The sequence below is a fragment of the Ixodes scapularis genome, unplaced genomic scaffold (assembly GCF_016920785.2).
Source record: "Ixodes scapularis isolate PalLabHiFi unplaced genomic scaffold, ASM1692078v2 PGA_scaffold9__187_contigs__length_104089568, whole genome shotgun sequence".
NCBI classification, from domain to species: Eukaryota; Metazoa; Arthropoda; class Arachnida; order Ixodida; family Ixodidae; genus Ixodes; species Ixodes scapularis.
The window spans coordinates 68694093-68709490 of NW_024609884.1; the positions used below are offsets into that span (position 1 = coordinate 68694093).

Below are 15398 nucleotides of genomic sequence, written 5' to 3' on the forward strand. Positions count from 1 at the left end.
ACACACACATACACACACACACACACACACATATATATATATATATATATATATATATATATATATATATATATATATATATATATATAAACCATATTAAACACGCTGCACAAAATTAAAAACCGGCACCAACACGGTATAGCCTGTGGGGCCTCGTCGCCTATGGAGTGCAGCTGCAGCTTTAAATGAACAGCCTCACCGGTGGTTGGAGGGGAGAAGAGAGGGGGGGAAGGGGGGAGGGGGGGAGCGGTCGGAACAGGTTTGAGTGTGGGGGCATACCCTGACCGCCAGCCCTCGCAAGGAGAAACGCTGGCGTGCGAGTGTGTGTGTGTGTGGGTGGGTCTGACGGTGTTGTGTTTCATTTCGAGCGGCAAGGGCGCGGACTCTTTGCATCAGCCACCGGAGCGCGGCAAGATTGCCATCATCTGGTCCTCGCTGAAAGAACACCCGGAAATTGCATCAGCCACCTCGAACTTCGAATACCACGTGAACACTCGAACGCCGGGGAAGGCTCCTCTCTCTCCGCGGGCCGTCTCGCCCTCGGCGGGCTATATAGCATGGGCTCGGAGAGCCCGAAGTCGCCGATTGCCGATTAACCAGTCGACCATGCAACCTGTATATTCACCGTTCATATAAGTTCTACTGTAGTAACCCCACTCCAGGTCTCTTCCCTCGGGGCTATGCATTCAGCGAGCCACAGCCTCGACTCACGCTTCCGCACATGAGATTCCTTCTCTCCCACCCCCTCCTCAAACGGAAACCAAATATTTTCTGCAACACCCAGCGGACGTCTATCTGGAGAACAGCGGAGTAAACTACCGTCGGTCCGTGCTCCGTGCGTTTTTGAACGGCATCAAGAAAGGTACACACGGCAAACGTGCGTTTACATTTCCTTGTTTTAACTGACGTTCTAGTTAGTTGTCGGTATGAGTGTCTTGGTGTTCGTTTAGTGTGCAGCTCTTGGGCGCCTGTTTCCGGCTTCAGCGGCGTCGCCGTTGCCGTCGGTGTAACCGCGCATTGCGTTATGGGACGGTTCCCATAATGACGTCACGTATGACGTCACGTGACGCACTCAACCGGGACATTTTTTCCGCTAAATATGGCGGGAAAATTTTTCCCCTGAATTTAGTAGAAAAAATTTCCGCAAAATCTAGCGGGAAATTTTTACCCTCGTGACGTCAGACGTGACGTCACGTGTGACGTTACGAGAGTAAAATTTTCCCGCTAAATTTGGCGGAAAATTTGTTTGATAAATTTAGCGGGGACATTTCCTCGCTAAACGTAACGGAAAAATTTGCCACAAAATTTAGCGGGAAAATTTATTCTCGTGACGTCAAGCGTAACCCTCCCCTCCTCCTCCTCAAGAGCTGCGCTCTAATTCGGCATTACAGAGAATTGTAAACGTCTCATTTTTTCTTATTCTTATTATTACTTATATTTATACATTGAAAACGCTTTCTTAGTCACCAACATCTCAACCGAGGCTCGACCTGTTCAAGAGGACTGTTGATCCAAACCTTACTTATTATTTAATGATCTCCTCACGTTACCAACTTTGTATGCCATTGTCTGGCAATATATGCCGTTATAGTAAGATGTACATAAATCAGTTCTTATTCCAATTTTGGCTAGTTGTATGACGACTTCTGCAGCTTCGCGATTTCGACAATAGAGAATTTTAGTAGATCGTTCCGATGACTCCGATAGCGATGACCCGATACTCCGCCGCCGCCTTCGCGCATGCAGCGTATCGTTATCGGGGGTATCGGAGGTATCGGAACGATCTACTAAAACTCTCGAATATCAGGCAACGGCTGCAACGACAAAGCTTTGCTCTATCTGCGAGGTAGATAGCACTTTCATTGCTTCGCTGAAGAAGCTCAAAGCGGAGCATGAAGCATTCGTGAGGCACAATATGGCCCTCCCATCCAGTGCCTCAGTTCAAAGAAAGTTCAGCCGTAGCAGTCGACATTTTCAATAAGAAATTACGCAAAATGTCTGACGACTTTCGAGAGCCAAGTGTTGCTCTTGCTCAGAATACTCAACGTCAATACATGGAACAGGTTGCAACTATAAGAACTTGATTAACCCTCTTCCCTTTGTTTCTTACTTGAGCACAATAATGTTGGAAGTGACGCCACGAAAGTAACGGATTACTTTTTGGGGTAGTGGTCCCTACTTGTATTTAATTACAATTTAGCCTTGAGTAATTGTAAATGTAATTCCTTACTATTTTTCGGTAACGTGTACAAGTCTAACGCAAACAATGCAACAAAGAAAAAAAGAGAGAGAGGGAAAGAAACGACTCGATCAGACGACACATGCAGACGCCTTCAGCGCGACAGTTATCCGAACCGCCAGCAGTCGGCTCGCTCCCAACGACGCCATTGCCGGCCTGTCTTTTGGCCTGCACCTGCACTCCGCTTACCTCGCTTGCAGGTGTTTGTGTGACGGTGAGGCGACCGCAGTGGTGTGATACGGCGTCCGACGGGCAAGGCGTGCTCTGTAGTGGGTTGCAAAAACTGCAGTGGCGGCATTGAGGTCTGGAACCACGCTGTGTGCACCGAACATGCCCCGCTGAAACACATGGACTGTCCGTGCTGGTGCCGTTTTAGATGCACCGATTCATACTGAGTAACCCGAGCAGAGCATCTTTGATTTTAGGACGGGACTGGCAGGACTTTTTCTCGAGCCGCGCTCGCAAATTAGCGATTATACTCGTTTTCGTCAGACTTTCTACCCAACGCATAGGTTGTCCGCTGTAACCAGGGTTGTAAAAGTTACTTAAAAAATGTACCTAAGAACCTAAGATAGAGTTACAGTTACTCATACGAAAAGGTACCTAGGTACTCGCTTAAAAATGTACCTGTGTACAGGTACAGTTACTTAAAAAATACTTCGTTTATTTATTTTCCCCAAATTTGTCAGAATATATTAGAAGTAAAGCTTTCTATATAAGGATACGCACAAAACCGAGTTCTATAAATGTGCTTTATTGGTGTCAGTGCGAGAAATAAGGAAACCCGCATTCAGATGAGCATTCCAGGACGCAGGCTGCGGTCCCACGGCAGCCATCTTGAACAAGGCGTTAGTTCAACCAATAGATGGCGGCACGCACCCGTGGGGTGGCCGAAATATTGGTTCACGGTGGGATGGCTCGAGCGCCATCACGTTCCTATCGTGGCCTTGCTCGCACCGCTGCCAGCTGTGCGCTTACTTACCTCACACTTATAATGACGACTGAAAGGTGACGTCACAAAATATTGTGTTTCACGGGATCCGGAAAATGTTGTAAAGGTTGTTTCATTATAGTTCCCAGAAAACAAACGCCGTTGCAATATTTTCGGAAGTACCGACACACATAATGTTGTAAGTACAGCTTAGGAGGAATAAGATGAAAAGCAACAGAATAAATAGGAAGACGTTTATTTGCAATGAAGACGCTATGAATGAGCGGCGTTTAGGGACGGTTGTGTTCGTCCGTTTTTTTTATCGTTCCCAATCTCAGAGTCTACAAGATGTCGATTAATTACCAGCTCGCCTGCACTCTATCACTGCTGGCAAGTGATGCGCGTTCTGGAATTTATAAGTTTACATGATTGATAACTAGGGACATGCGGACAATGAAGACCTGTTTTGTCGGGAGATGGAGTTGCAGTGATGACCTGATATCGGACGACTCGTGGCAGACGAACAAGCACGTTTCTTCTCAGCGAATGGTAAGCGTCCAGTGTCCAGCACAGCACGTGGCTACCGACGTTGTCGACGTCTCGAACACTTACCGCTTTCGACAAAAGTGTTGGCACCTGGGCTAACTTTGTGGAAAGACTCGAAGTCTTCCTCGAGTCCAGCGCCATCATCAACAATAACTGAAAATGATCCACTAATCAGTTGGTGGGTGGCGAAACGTATCCGTATCTGCGCCCGGAGTCATGGTCGATGCGTACTCTAAGTGGTTGGAAGTTTACACGATGCCTGCCACGACGTCCAAACTCGTCAATGACGTTATACGCTCTCTTTTCCCTACTATTGCACTACCGAAAATACTTTTCTCTGATAACGCGCCAAATCCAGAACATTTGGTGTGCGAAACGAAGAAAGCCCTCTTCAAGCTTACGGAAGAGGCAGTTCAGTGAAGAATCGCTTGTTCCGGCAGCACGCGACGGTCTCATCTTACACGGTAAAAACACCCGCCGAAGCAATGTTCGGCGGACAAAGAGCCACACCCCTCGATCTCATGACACTGTGGCCTACGAACGAAGATCGAGAGATTCCCAGATCGGGAGTAATGGCAGTTTATTCGATCGGACAACTCGTCTACGTGAGGAATTTCAGCGGAAATCCGGCCTTCCATGTAAAACTTGAGTAGAAAAGGCTCTGTGTTGGTTCACCAGAAGGTGTCATCCCACTAAATACGTTGGATATCAATGCTTTTGAGTGTAATAATAATGAAATCACAAAACTCTTTTTGTATTGTGTAACTTCCCTTGTATTTGGTAGTAGAAGCTATGGTGGTGATTTGGACCTTTCACACCAGGCTCCTTTTTCTTATTTTTCGCCTCATACTCTTTCGCGGTATCAGTTTGCTTCAAGAATCTTTTGGAACGGGGACACTTTACGTCAACGAGGCCACTTGTACCAAGCAGTCCATTAGGGGATGCTGCTAGAAATCCGTCCTTCATATTAACGAATAAGCCGCACTTTTGCACAGTGCAGTTTTCCTGTTCCTTGTACAGTTGTAAAGTTGTAAAGCAGCATCCTCATTGATTCTACCATATTCTGTTGCGGGTGTAGAAAGGTCTTTGGGTACACGATACCTGAAACAAGTCTGGCACTGTACGTTGTGGTTCGACACCCACTCATGTCGTCGTCCTTATAGAGCCTCATCATTTAATCATTACCTCGTCACCTCATATTGCTCTTCATCAACAATAAGTACAATAGGCTACCGCCATATTACAATCCAAGAATAGAAAAATTGAGTCGTTCAGTCCTTCATTATGTTTATTGTTTATATAATTATAATGTTATTACGTTACATTACCTTGAAACGATCGACGCCCATCATCGATCTTCAAATATACCTGTATATAAATTAGACGCACAATCACAAAGAACCATGGCGTGCCGCCTCTTTTCTTTGGATCGTCTTTTTGATACCAGCGCAAACTCGCGTGTTCTCTCTTCTGAGACGGTTAGAACGGTCGCACATAAAACCCGCGTTTCTCCTACCCGGCCGCTTCCTCCTCTCATTATGTGTAGTTGGTTATAACTAAATAAGTTATAATAATGGTGTATTATTCATATTTAGTTTCAGTTTCAGGCAAGGGAAAGGAGGTTCGCGGGAACTAGAGCCACCAAAGGAGCTGCGCTTAGAGTATCGGCACTCCGTTCCCCGACATTGTTGTGGGCGCCGCCATTTTAGTGCTTGTGCAGAGCGGACGCAACTGCCGATCGTCATGATCCAAAAGTGCTACTTCGTCAGCATTAGATTCGGTGTTAGGAAGCTCATGTAATATGGCTTTGCTTTGTTGCGAACTGTTTAAATGTTTGTGGAGGACGGAAAAGCGTTTTCTGTGATTTCACATAAAGCTTCAGATAACTGGCAACCATGATTTTAAGCCACAATATGGCCAAGTGTCGCTACTCTAAAGCGTAGCTAATTTGTTGGCACTAGCGGGAACAATGAGGAAGAGGCAGGCGTCAAAATGTAGTGGCTTGCGAAACCCATGGGGCTTACGTCATGGCCACTCCAGGTATTACATACTCCTTGAACAAGAGCATGAATAGTGTCATGTCATTAAATAAGCTACGCTTCGGAGTAACGACACTCGGCCATATTGTGGCTTAAAATTATGGTTGCCGGTTATCTGAAGCTTTATCTAAAATCACAGGAAACGCTTTTCCGTCCTTCACAAATGTTCAAACAGTCCGCGACAGAGCAAAGCAATATTGCATCAGCTTCCTAACACCGGATCTAATGCTGAGGTAGTCAAGCTTTTAAATCATGACGATCGGCAGTTGCGTTTGCTCAGCACAAGACCCAAAATGGCGGCTCCCACAACAATGTTGGGGAACGGAGTGCCGATACTCTAAGCGCAGCTCATTTAGTGGCTCTAGGCATGAGGTGAACTCAGGTGTATTCTTTTCCTTTTCGTCTTTATTGTTTATTGATTTCAGTCATATCGAATAATGAACGCATCATATCACACTATGCTTGTCTAATTATTTATCTTAGATTCATTAACCTGACCCAGTACTTAAACCATTCATTTGTCGATAGTAAATCTTACAATATAGACGCTTTACACACGCGCCAAATTACAGCCGCCATTGCTGACCTTCTCTTGTCTTACCGAGATGCCGAGCAACTGAAACGGTAGTTGATGATCCTCTACAAAGACCGATGCTTTAGAAAAGGACACAGTTGAATCTAATATGCCAATAACCTGGCCTGCTATGGTAATGATGAAGTGAAATAAACGAAATAAGAGGAAACAAAAACTGAAGGTCAGTTATGGCGGCGTCCATGCACAGCTGCTGCAAAGCGTCTATATTTTCTAAATGTGAAGGTAAAAGAACACGGACATTGGGATGGTGATACAGACGCCAACGCCGCCCTCGATAATTTCTTGAACATTGGAAATCAGCAGTTTTGTCTGCTTCCGGCAAGTAGCGCCACAAAACACTCAAACAGTTTTTAATTGTTTTTAAAATTAGCTAAGCTCTACACCTATTAAGAAACCAAAGCAAGAACATTGTGAAAATGTAATACATCGCAATGTATATCTATTCCAACCAATAAATATTACTTGATGCCAATAAATCTGTTTGATGTCCAAAAAAGATATGAGTCAAAAACAGGTAAGTTTGAAGGGCTCCTGAAACGCTATAACTTTGAAAATGAAAAAAAGCCATCTTCCACTTCTTGGGCAACCATTGTAGTTCTAAATGTTATAAAAGATTTTATCATAGTTTAATTATTTACTCAGCGACATTTGAAGCACCGTGACTCGAAGCACAAAAAAGTGCTACGTTTTATATAGAATATATATACACAAAAAAATTGTACACAACATTAAATTTTTCTTTTCATATTACCAATTGTAAGCACTACATCTGTAGCTAATTTCATTGCCCTAGCGCATGTCATTAAAACATATTTGTGCTGGAAAATTGCAATTTTAGGGCAATATTTGGAGAGATGAACAGAACAAAGTAAGTACCAAAAACGTATATCGTTATATTCTGCTCCAACATCATGTTAACAAAACTGCTCTATTGCAACAGTGTTATCTTTAATAGATCGTTCAGGAAATATGAAACAGCGGAGCAAGTGAGGGTCCGCGCCATCATATTCGCAACGCTACAAATGCGCATGAACAGTATAAACCAGTACATACATAATATCAAATGAAAGAGAATTGCATTGCCTTTCGAACGACATCAATTCCACAAAAAAGTATTAAAAAGAAGATGAGTAATGACCTGCCAAAAAGTACCAAAAGGGATACTACAACGAAACTTCGGCGCTCATTTTTTGGTCTATATGTGTTCAAAGGAGCAGTATCACATCAGACATTCCAATATCTTGTTAAAAAAGTCTCGAAAAGGAATTTTAAAACGAATTAAACGATTAGCAAAGAGCACCTGGTGGATGTCGCTAACGCCTCGCTTGTAATGCCCGTCTAGGAACCTTGAGAGCTAGTCACGGTGAGTGTCTCGCCTCCGGCCACGACGAGAGGAGAGGGGAAGGAGGAACTCCCCTCTTCCCAAGAATGCCTTTTGTGTGTCGCAGAAGTCGCTATTGTCCCCCTAAAAGATTATAGAAGATTAACCCGTCACTCAAAATTCGTACAAAAGCAGCCGTTTCGGTGGCTGGAATGACTAGGCCATCCTCTCGACGTCAGCCTCGCCGTAGCTTTGCTCGTCCCGAGACGACCTACGTCACGATTGCGTTAGATGTCACGTGGTCTCCGGTGGGCCTTCCCCGAGCGCTTGCCAGCCACCAGGCTCAAAGTACAAACGTGCGATTGTCATTTACGGATATTGCGGATCATATTCAACCTATTTTTGAACACGACGGGAATATTTCAAATTTCGTTGAAGTATCCCTTTAAGTGCTCTATTTCACTTCAGAATCAGGACCTCCTCAGAGTGTTTATCTGACATCTTCGATCGCAGTTTAGTAGCAATTGTTCCTCACGCTAAAAACGCGCTGCACCGCCGCACTGCGTGGAAGCCCAGTTTTGAATTTCAAGGACACGCTTTTTAGCAGGGGCATGTGCTTGAGACACTCCAGACTTCTTGTCGGAGGAAGTTCAGTGTTCTGTACATATTCCTGCTCCCATGAAGCAGATGAGGACGATGTTTCGAAGTTAAAGAAGTGCTCGCAGTCTTCCTCGTCACCATATTGTTCGCCTGACGACGCCTTTTCCATACAGTTTATGTTTGCATAATTGAATTGTATACGCGATGTTACGTTGCTTTATGATTATAATTATAATTTATTTTCAATTATATTTTATATTGTATTTATGGCAGAAGAGAGCCACCACCAGGACTATAGATACAGACAATAGAAATTGCGCACATATATCTTTCGCCTTCTCCCTTGTATAGCTGCCAGAGGAGCTTTAGACACGCAATGAAGTTGATTTCGGTTTGAGATGAAGGAAGCAGGGGGCTATTTTCCCTAAGCGGAGTTCCGAAGCGATTCGATAAATAGGTGTCGCTAGAACGGCGTGGCTAATCCACCGTTGGCTCAAATGAACACCGCCATTCGCTAAAGCGTCGTGCGATGAAACATCATGGGCGGGGCTTCGTTCGCTAAAACGTCGTTCGTTCAGGTCAGTGCCTACCAGGGCGTACTCAACTCAAAATTAATCACGGCACATGATAGTGTGTTAATACTTCAAGATTTATAGTTTCTACCATTTTTACGAAGTGAATAGAAAAGTAACTTCACTTCGTTACAGGTTTTTGGAAAATGTACCTAAGATAGAGATACAATACCGAGAAATGAAAGTACCTAGGTTTGTACCTTAGGTACAACAAAAGTACCACCTATAGTTATCGATTTCCAGTTATTAGTACCTAGGTACTTGACAACCCTGGCTGTAACTCATTCCGATGCATCCATCATCAAACGCGATATTTTTCTGATGAGTGACGAGTCGCAGCGCCAAAGACCGCAGGCTAGTGACTCCCGGACGACGAGCGAAGTTTGCTAGGAATCTACTACAACCGAGCGGTGCGACGAACAACAGCAAGCAATCCGCCTCAGCGACGGCCCAGACCGTCGTGATCGCGATCGAAGTTGTTTCGCTTGCCAAATCGCCTACTTGATTAAAGTGCCCTAACGCAGCGAGAAGCAAGACCGCGACGAGTAAAGTACTAAACACATGCAGCGATGGACAATAATAATTGGAAATCAAATTTGGGGGTTTTACGTGCCAAACCTACGACGGGCATCTGGCACGCCCCAGCGGAGGACTGAGGATTAATTTCGACCACCTGGGGATCTGTTCACGTGCAACCGAAAGCTCGGTTACCCGGCGCCTTCTCCGCAATAAGCCTCCGTCATATTGCGGGCACCTCGGTCGGGATTCGAACCCGCCACCTGGGGATCCGTAGGCCGGCGCTCTCGCCTCGGAGCCATCGAGGCGGCTTATAATAATTGGAGTTGTGGGAATATTTATAACAGGTCAGTCATTTCAAAGTTTCAACGATCGAGGCACTCGCTGTAGATGAGCAATTTAGTCAGTGCAGTACAACCAGGCGCGTAGCCATTTGGCTACGCGAAATTTTACTTTATTCAATATATATATATATTTTTTTTGTGTGTTTGTGTGTTTGCACCAGCACATGAAACAGCCCCCGAAAATATTTTCTGGCTACGCCACTGAGTACAACCGCTAGCCTGGGGTCTCTAACGTGCACCACGCAGTAGTGATACACGACCGCACGCCGGTACGATGCTCATTCAGATCGAAACGGGCAGGGGTGGGGATTGAGCCCAGGATTCCTGGGTTCTGCAGCGCGAGCTTTCGCTCCATGTGCTCCGAGTTGGTGTGCGCGAGTGCCACTCGGACCGATCCCCCCACAGCGATGGATAAGACTCCGGTAGCCTTGCTGTGTCAACCGCTGATTTCTATTATAGGGGGCTAGATGGCGCATTCAGCAAAGAGGTATGAAGCCATCGGAAGTAAACGGCTTGTCCCGGAAGTGAGCGCTTGGCTTGGCAGGCTTTGTAACTTTTCCGAGTGCTGATTCCAAAAGCGTCGAGGGCTGGATTTTCTCTTCTCACCTCAAGAGAGCCTGTTTGTTGCGCAGTAAGAGCGCATGCAGACCCGAGAAGTATCATGGGAAGCCATTCAATGTAAACATTTTGAGATTCTAGTTGATCAAGTGTGCATATGTCCCAAGTTCAAATGCCTCATTTTCGGAATTTAATTCGGAGCATGATAATTAAAATCCACTCAAAGACACCGGAAAGTAGGGACCAAAACATCTACTGGATGCGCTAGGAAGCCCAGCACACGCCCGACTTTCGGGACAAGCATCAAACTTCCGGTGGCTTCATTTGCTCCCTGCTCAGAAAGTGGCTATGCGTCATCCAGCCCCCTATAGACCGGCACGCGGGCTTGACGTCACGGCGCTGCGGCGGCGCTGCGATCGCGCCGGAGCCGAGGGGTGTGGGCAAAAGGGCGCACGTTTCCCATGGGCGTCATAGTATTTCAGCATGACGCGAAGCTGTGTTGCCGTTAATCTCACCGAAATGTACAGGAAAAGTAGCGGAGTGAGCTTCTACAAGTTCCCGGCAGACTCTGAAAGGCATAGAAGGTGGATAATATCCGTGGATCGAAAATTATGGTCGCCTCGCGCGTTTGTGCGGCAAGCACTTTCTTGGAGGCAAGTGCGGCTTCCATTTCAATCTCCGTCCCGAGGCTTGCTTATGTACAGGGAAACCGTCCTCTGATCGAGACCACCCGGATTTTGTTCCCACGGTGTTCGCGCACAAAGCACCGGCCAAGCGCTCGTTGGAGGCTCGCTACGCCCGTGCTACCCAGCAGAAGGGGATTGGTGACAGAACGGCAGTGTTGTAGGCGTTACCAAAAAAAAAAAAAGTAACGAAATACGTTACTCGTTACTTGCAAATCAAAGGTACGCATTACTGAGCTACGTTGCTTAAAAATAAAAGGAACGCGTTACCGCTACCGATAAAAAGTAACGCACGTTACTTCTGCGTTACTTTTTAAATTATGATTTAACACGCTTTACGGTTTTGACGATACAGGTATGCATACGCTCATATATCAAGAAACATTCTGTTCATGCAGAAACAGAACATAAATACTTTATCTCTTTTTACGGTTTCACCTAAATACTGACGAGAAAAAACGCATAGAAAAACATGGCTTGACACCTAAAAACACGGAAAAACTTGAAGTGTAATTGTAGTAACGAGTAACGTAACTACGTTACTTGAAATAGTAACATAAGTACGTTACCCGTTACTGTGTCGAAGAAGTAACGAGTAGGTTACTACGTTACTGAAAAAAGTTACGCGTTCCTGGTAACACCGTTACTTGTTACCAAGACTGCAGGACGGACAAAGCGTTACTGCTTGTCATGCCTTGTGGTCATGAGAGTAGAAAAAATAGCATACCATGACTTAAAGACGCTGTGCGCATTTATTTAATTAATAAATACACTTCCGCAGACCCACAGTCTGCTGATCCCGGCGGCAGTGCGGAAACCGACTCGAAGTAATCGTAGGCCTCGAGAGACTTGTAAACCTGCTCCGTGTTGGCCATGAGCTGGCTTGGCGAAAAAACTAAATAAACGACGACGTGAGCCGTCGATTTCGGTGGCAGCAACTTCACGTCGGAAGTCCAGCAGGCCTTGTTAACGGCGTACGGATTCTCGTAGGCAACGCCGTCCACGCAGTTTGTTTCGATACCGCCGCCGTTCAAGCTCGGGTAGCGAGCTGAAATAGTCGGGCACGGCGTACGACATACGTTGCCAGGAAATACGACTCACAAATAAAGCTAGAAGTATTTATAAAACGTCAACAACGAGCGCACGCCACACAACGCAATGGCGAAAACACGGAGGGCCGGGTCGCTTTTGCCCACATAGCTACCGCGCATGCGCGGCCTTCTGGCCGTGTTGGTAAACAGAGCCGCTCCGCGTGTCGGTCTATAATATAGATCAGTGGTGTCAACTCTACATTTGCAGAATTCGCACTGGGTTTCAACTTTCAACTACTTTTATTTCCCGGCTAAAGCGTAACAAATGTGATGAACTTACATGGTCTCTGAAGTCTGGACCAGAAACTTGTGTCGTCTCGTCGGCCCATTCACAGTCCGAGTACTGACGAAGCGCCTTGCGGCAGCGGGAAAGCTAGATGCCGGCAATTGCGGACGGGTCACGTGATACCAAGATGGCGGCGCCCATGCAAAGCTGACTGAAAGCGTCTTTCTGTTTACAAACATGAACTGCCGCTTGCGTCCCAAGCAACTTCCGGACGCTCCGTCTTCGCAAGCATGTCGAGCTTGCTTATGTCACCAGTGCTAGAAAGCATAAATGCTATAAGTCGAAAATGTTAAACAGGTCTCCCGCTTCTTTGTCCTTTTGGCGTTCACCTGGAGAATTGGTGGTCAGGAGCTCCAGAAGTATATCTCGTGTGGGGGCGGCGTCTGGGGGCTCATGTCGCATGGTGTAGTTTACCTTTCTATATATATATATATATATATAGGGTGTTTTTTAACTTAACAGATTTGTTTAAAAAAAGCCGTTAAATTTACACTTATGAGGGTTGTGCGGGTGAGTTATACAGCCAAGGGGACATTGTATAGGGGGCTAATCGTAACGATCAGTTGGCTAATTAATTAAAATTTTTGAATCAAATTTTTAGATTGTTAATTAAATAGACATATGGTTCCAATTAGAAACTTGCTCAGCGTCATCGAAAACCACTAAGTCAGTAATTTTCACAAAAGACTGAGCGCATGAGAAGCGTATACAGTGAACTAAAGTTACCACTTGTGGAGCAGGTAGAAGGCTGGGGCTAGATGAAAGACGGAAAAATCGCGCGGGCGCCTTACCGCAACCGCTAGCGTTGTATCTGCTCCACGAATGGTAACTTTGGTGCACTACTACGCTTCTCACGCGCTGAAAGTCTTTCTGAAAATTAGTGATTCATTGGTTTTCGATGACGCTCAGCAAGTTTCTATTTGAAACCACATGTCTATTTTCATTAATAAAAAAGTCAATTACGAATTTTAATTAATTAGCCGACTGGTCGTTACGATTAGCCCCCTATACGATGTCCCCCTGACCGTATAACTCACTTGCTCAAACCGCTTAAGTGTAACTTTCACGGAATTTTTTAAACAAATCTCTTACGTTAAAAAAAAAAAAAAAAAAAAAAAAAAAACACTTTCGAGAAAACACAAGCCTTTTTTTGACTTTTAAAACTAGTATTGAGTCTGTACTGATATAATTTATAAATGTTAATTATTTTACAGTTCTTAAATAAATCGACACAAGGGAAGTCATATGGCACATTACATATTCCTCTCAATATTTTTTTTCTGCAGCAAAAACAGTTTTTTATATTAGTCATTGTGGATGTGCCCCAAACTAGAATAGTATTTACAGAGCAAGAATTTAACGCTCGTTGGTAAAACAGATCGGTAGCGATTTAAAATTCCCACTACCCGAGCAAGCTTCGGAACAATATAGTTGATATGATTATCCCAGTTCATTGTCTCACTAAAAACCACTCCAAGAGTTTTGAAACAACTAACGATTTCGATGGGAGACGAGTCAAAGCGGAGAACCTGCGATATAACCAGAGGCCTATTTTTTGGTCAAAAAATGACTGCTTTCGTCTTATTAATTTTAATTTTCAGTGAGTTGCTATCCCCCCAGCCTTTTATATTTAATAAAGTAAAGTTCGCCATATCAATTAATTCGTCACAGGTTTCGACAGAAAAAACTATGGTAGTATCATCTGCATAGATTACAAATTTCGCCTTAGTATTTACGTTGATCATGTTATTAATGAACGAATTCAAAAGAAATGGTCCCAATATGCTTCCTTGTGGAACACCTAACGTAGTAGATCTTACAGGGGAAGAATGACCGTTTATGTTAACATATTGCTGGCGATGTCGTGGGTATGACTGTAAAAGCAGTAGAGCATGTCTGCGAATGCCGTAAATTCCAAGCTTTTTGAATAATATCTCGTGATTAAGACAGTCAAAGGCTTCTGTAGAATCTAGAAACACCCCAAAAACATTCCTTAGCTCCTTGGTTAAGCTTTTCCGGTAAGACTTAAATTTCTTAAGAGCATACGGGTTGTGCGTCTTAACGAAGCGTCTATAATTATATAGTATATCTTTCTTACGAATTTTTCAGATCAAACTTGACGTCACCCACGGTTTATGAATCCTTTTTAATATTTTTTGCGGATTTATATGGAAAGTGATGTTTATACAGCTTGAGAAATTGTTCTAAAAACAAGTTATAGGCATAATCAACCGTCTCTTGCGTAAGCACCGTAAGTACATTGCAGCTGTATACAGCTGCAATGTCTCGTTTAAAAGCATCGAGGCTATTTTTATCAATTATTTGGAAAACCGCAGGTTAGCATTTCGTTAGCTTTCGAGATATATAAAGCTCAACACACAAGAAAATGGGAAGATGGTCACTCAAGTCACAACTTATAACTCCACTGCTCACTCCATCCATATGAAAATTAGTTATAAACAAATCTAATATGGTTTTGGACTGTAAGGTTATTCGTGTAGGATTGACTGTCGTGTTGACACATCCGTACATGCTTAAACCGCTGTCAGAAGACAGAAATATTAAAATCACCCCCACAAATGACGTTATGATTGACTTCACTTGTGAACACCAAAAAAGACTCAAGAAATGCAAAAAAAAAAAAAAAGGATGACATGCTGCAGTCCGGTGCGCGATAAAAAACCGCGAAAATATTTTGATTGTTACGTAAGCACAACGTTTCTAAATCTTTGGTGATAAGAGAATAGTCACTTAGTAGTTCACAGTCGACACTCTTTCTAATCAAGATGACCAATCATCCGCCCCGCTTTAAAGTGCGATTTAAAACATGCGTATCATGGGATGGTAAACTAAAAATATCTGAGTCATCTTTATACCAGGTCTCGGTAAGCATTATGATATCAAAAAGAACACCGAACTGTTCAAAAATCAATTCAAGGTCTGCTTTTTATTGACTGTGGACTGCCCGTTTAAATGAAAACACTTTAAATGTGAAATTTCTCGAGGAGAGCAGTTATTTCATCAGGACGTAGTGGCTTAAGAGAAGTACTTTCTGTCATTGGAAAAGTCATTATGAG

At 44.2% G+C, this 15398-nt stretch overlaps 1 protein-coding gene across 2 annotated transcripts in view; it reads left to right on the plus strand.

Moving 5' to 3' along the window:
* The first annotated feature begins 556 nt into the window (after positions 1-556).
* The window catches only part of LOC8052607 (delta-1-pyrroline-5-carboxylate synthase), a 50007-nt gene continuing 35165 nt past the window's right edge, over positions 557-15398 (plus strand). Inside the window, exon 1 of one of the 2 annotated variants that reach the window (XM_040215555.3) lies at positions 557-877. The gene's annotated coding sequence lies outside the window, so the exon portion shown is untranslated. The remainder of the gene's footprint in view (positions 878-15398) is intronic. The other variant, XM_040215554.3, reaches the window with a different exon arrangement.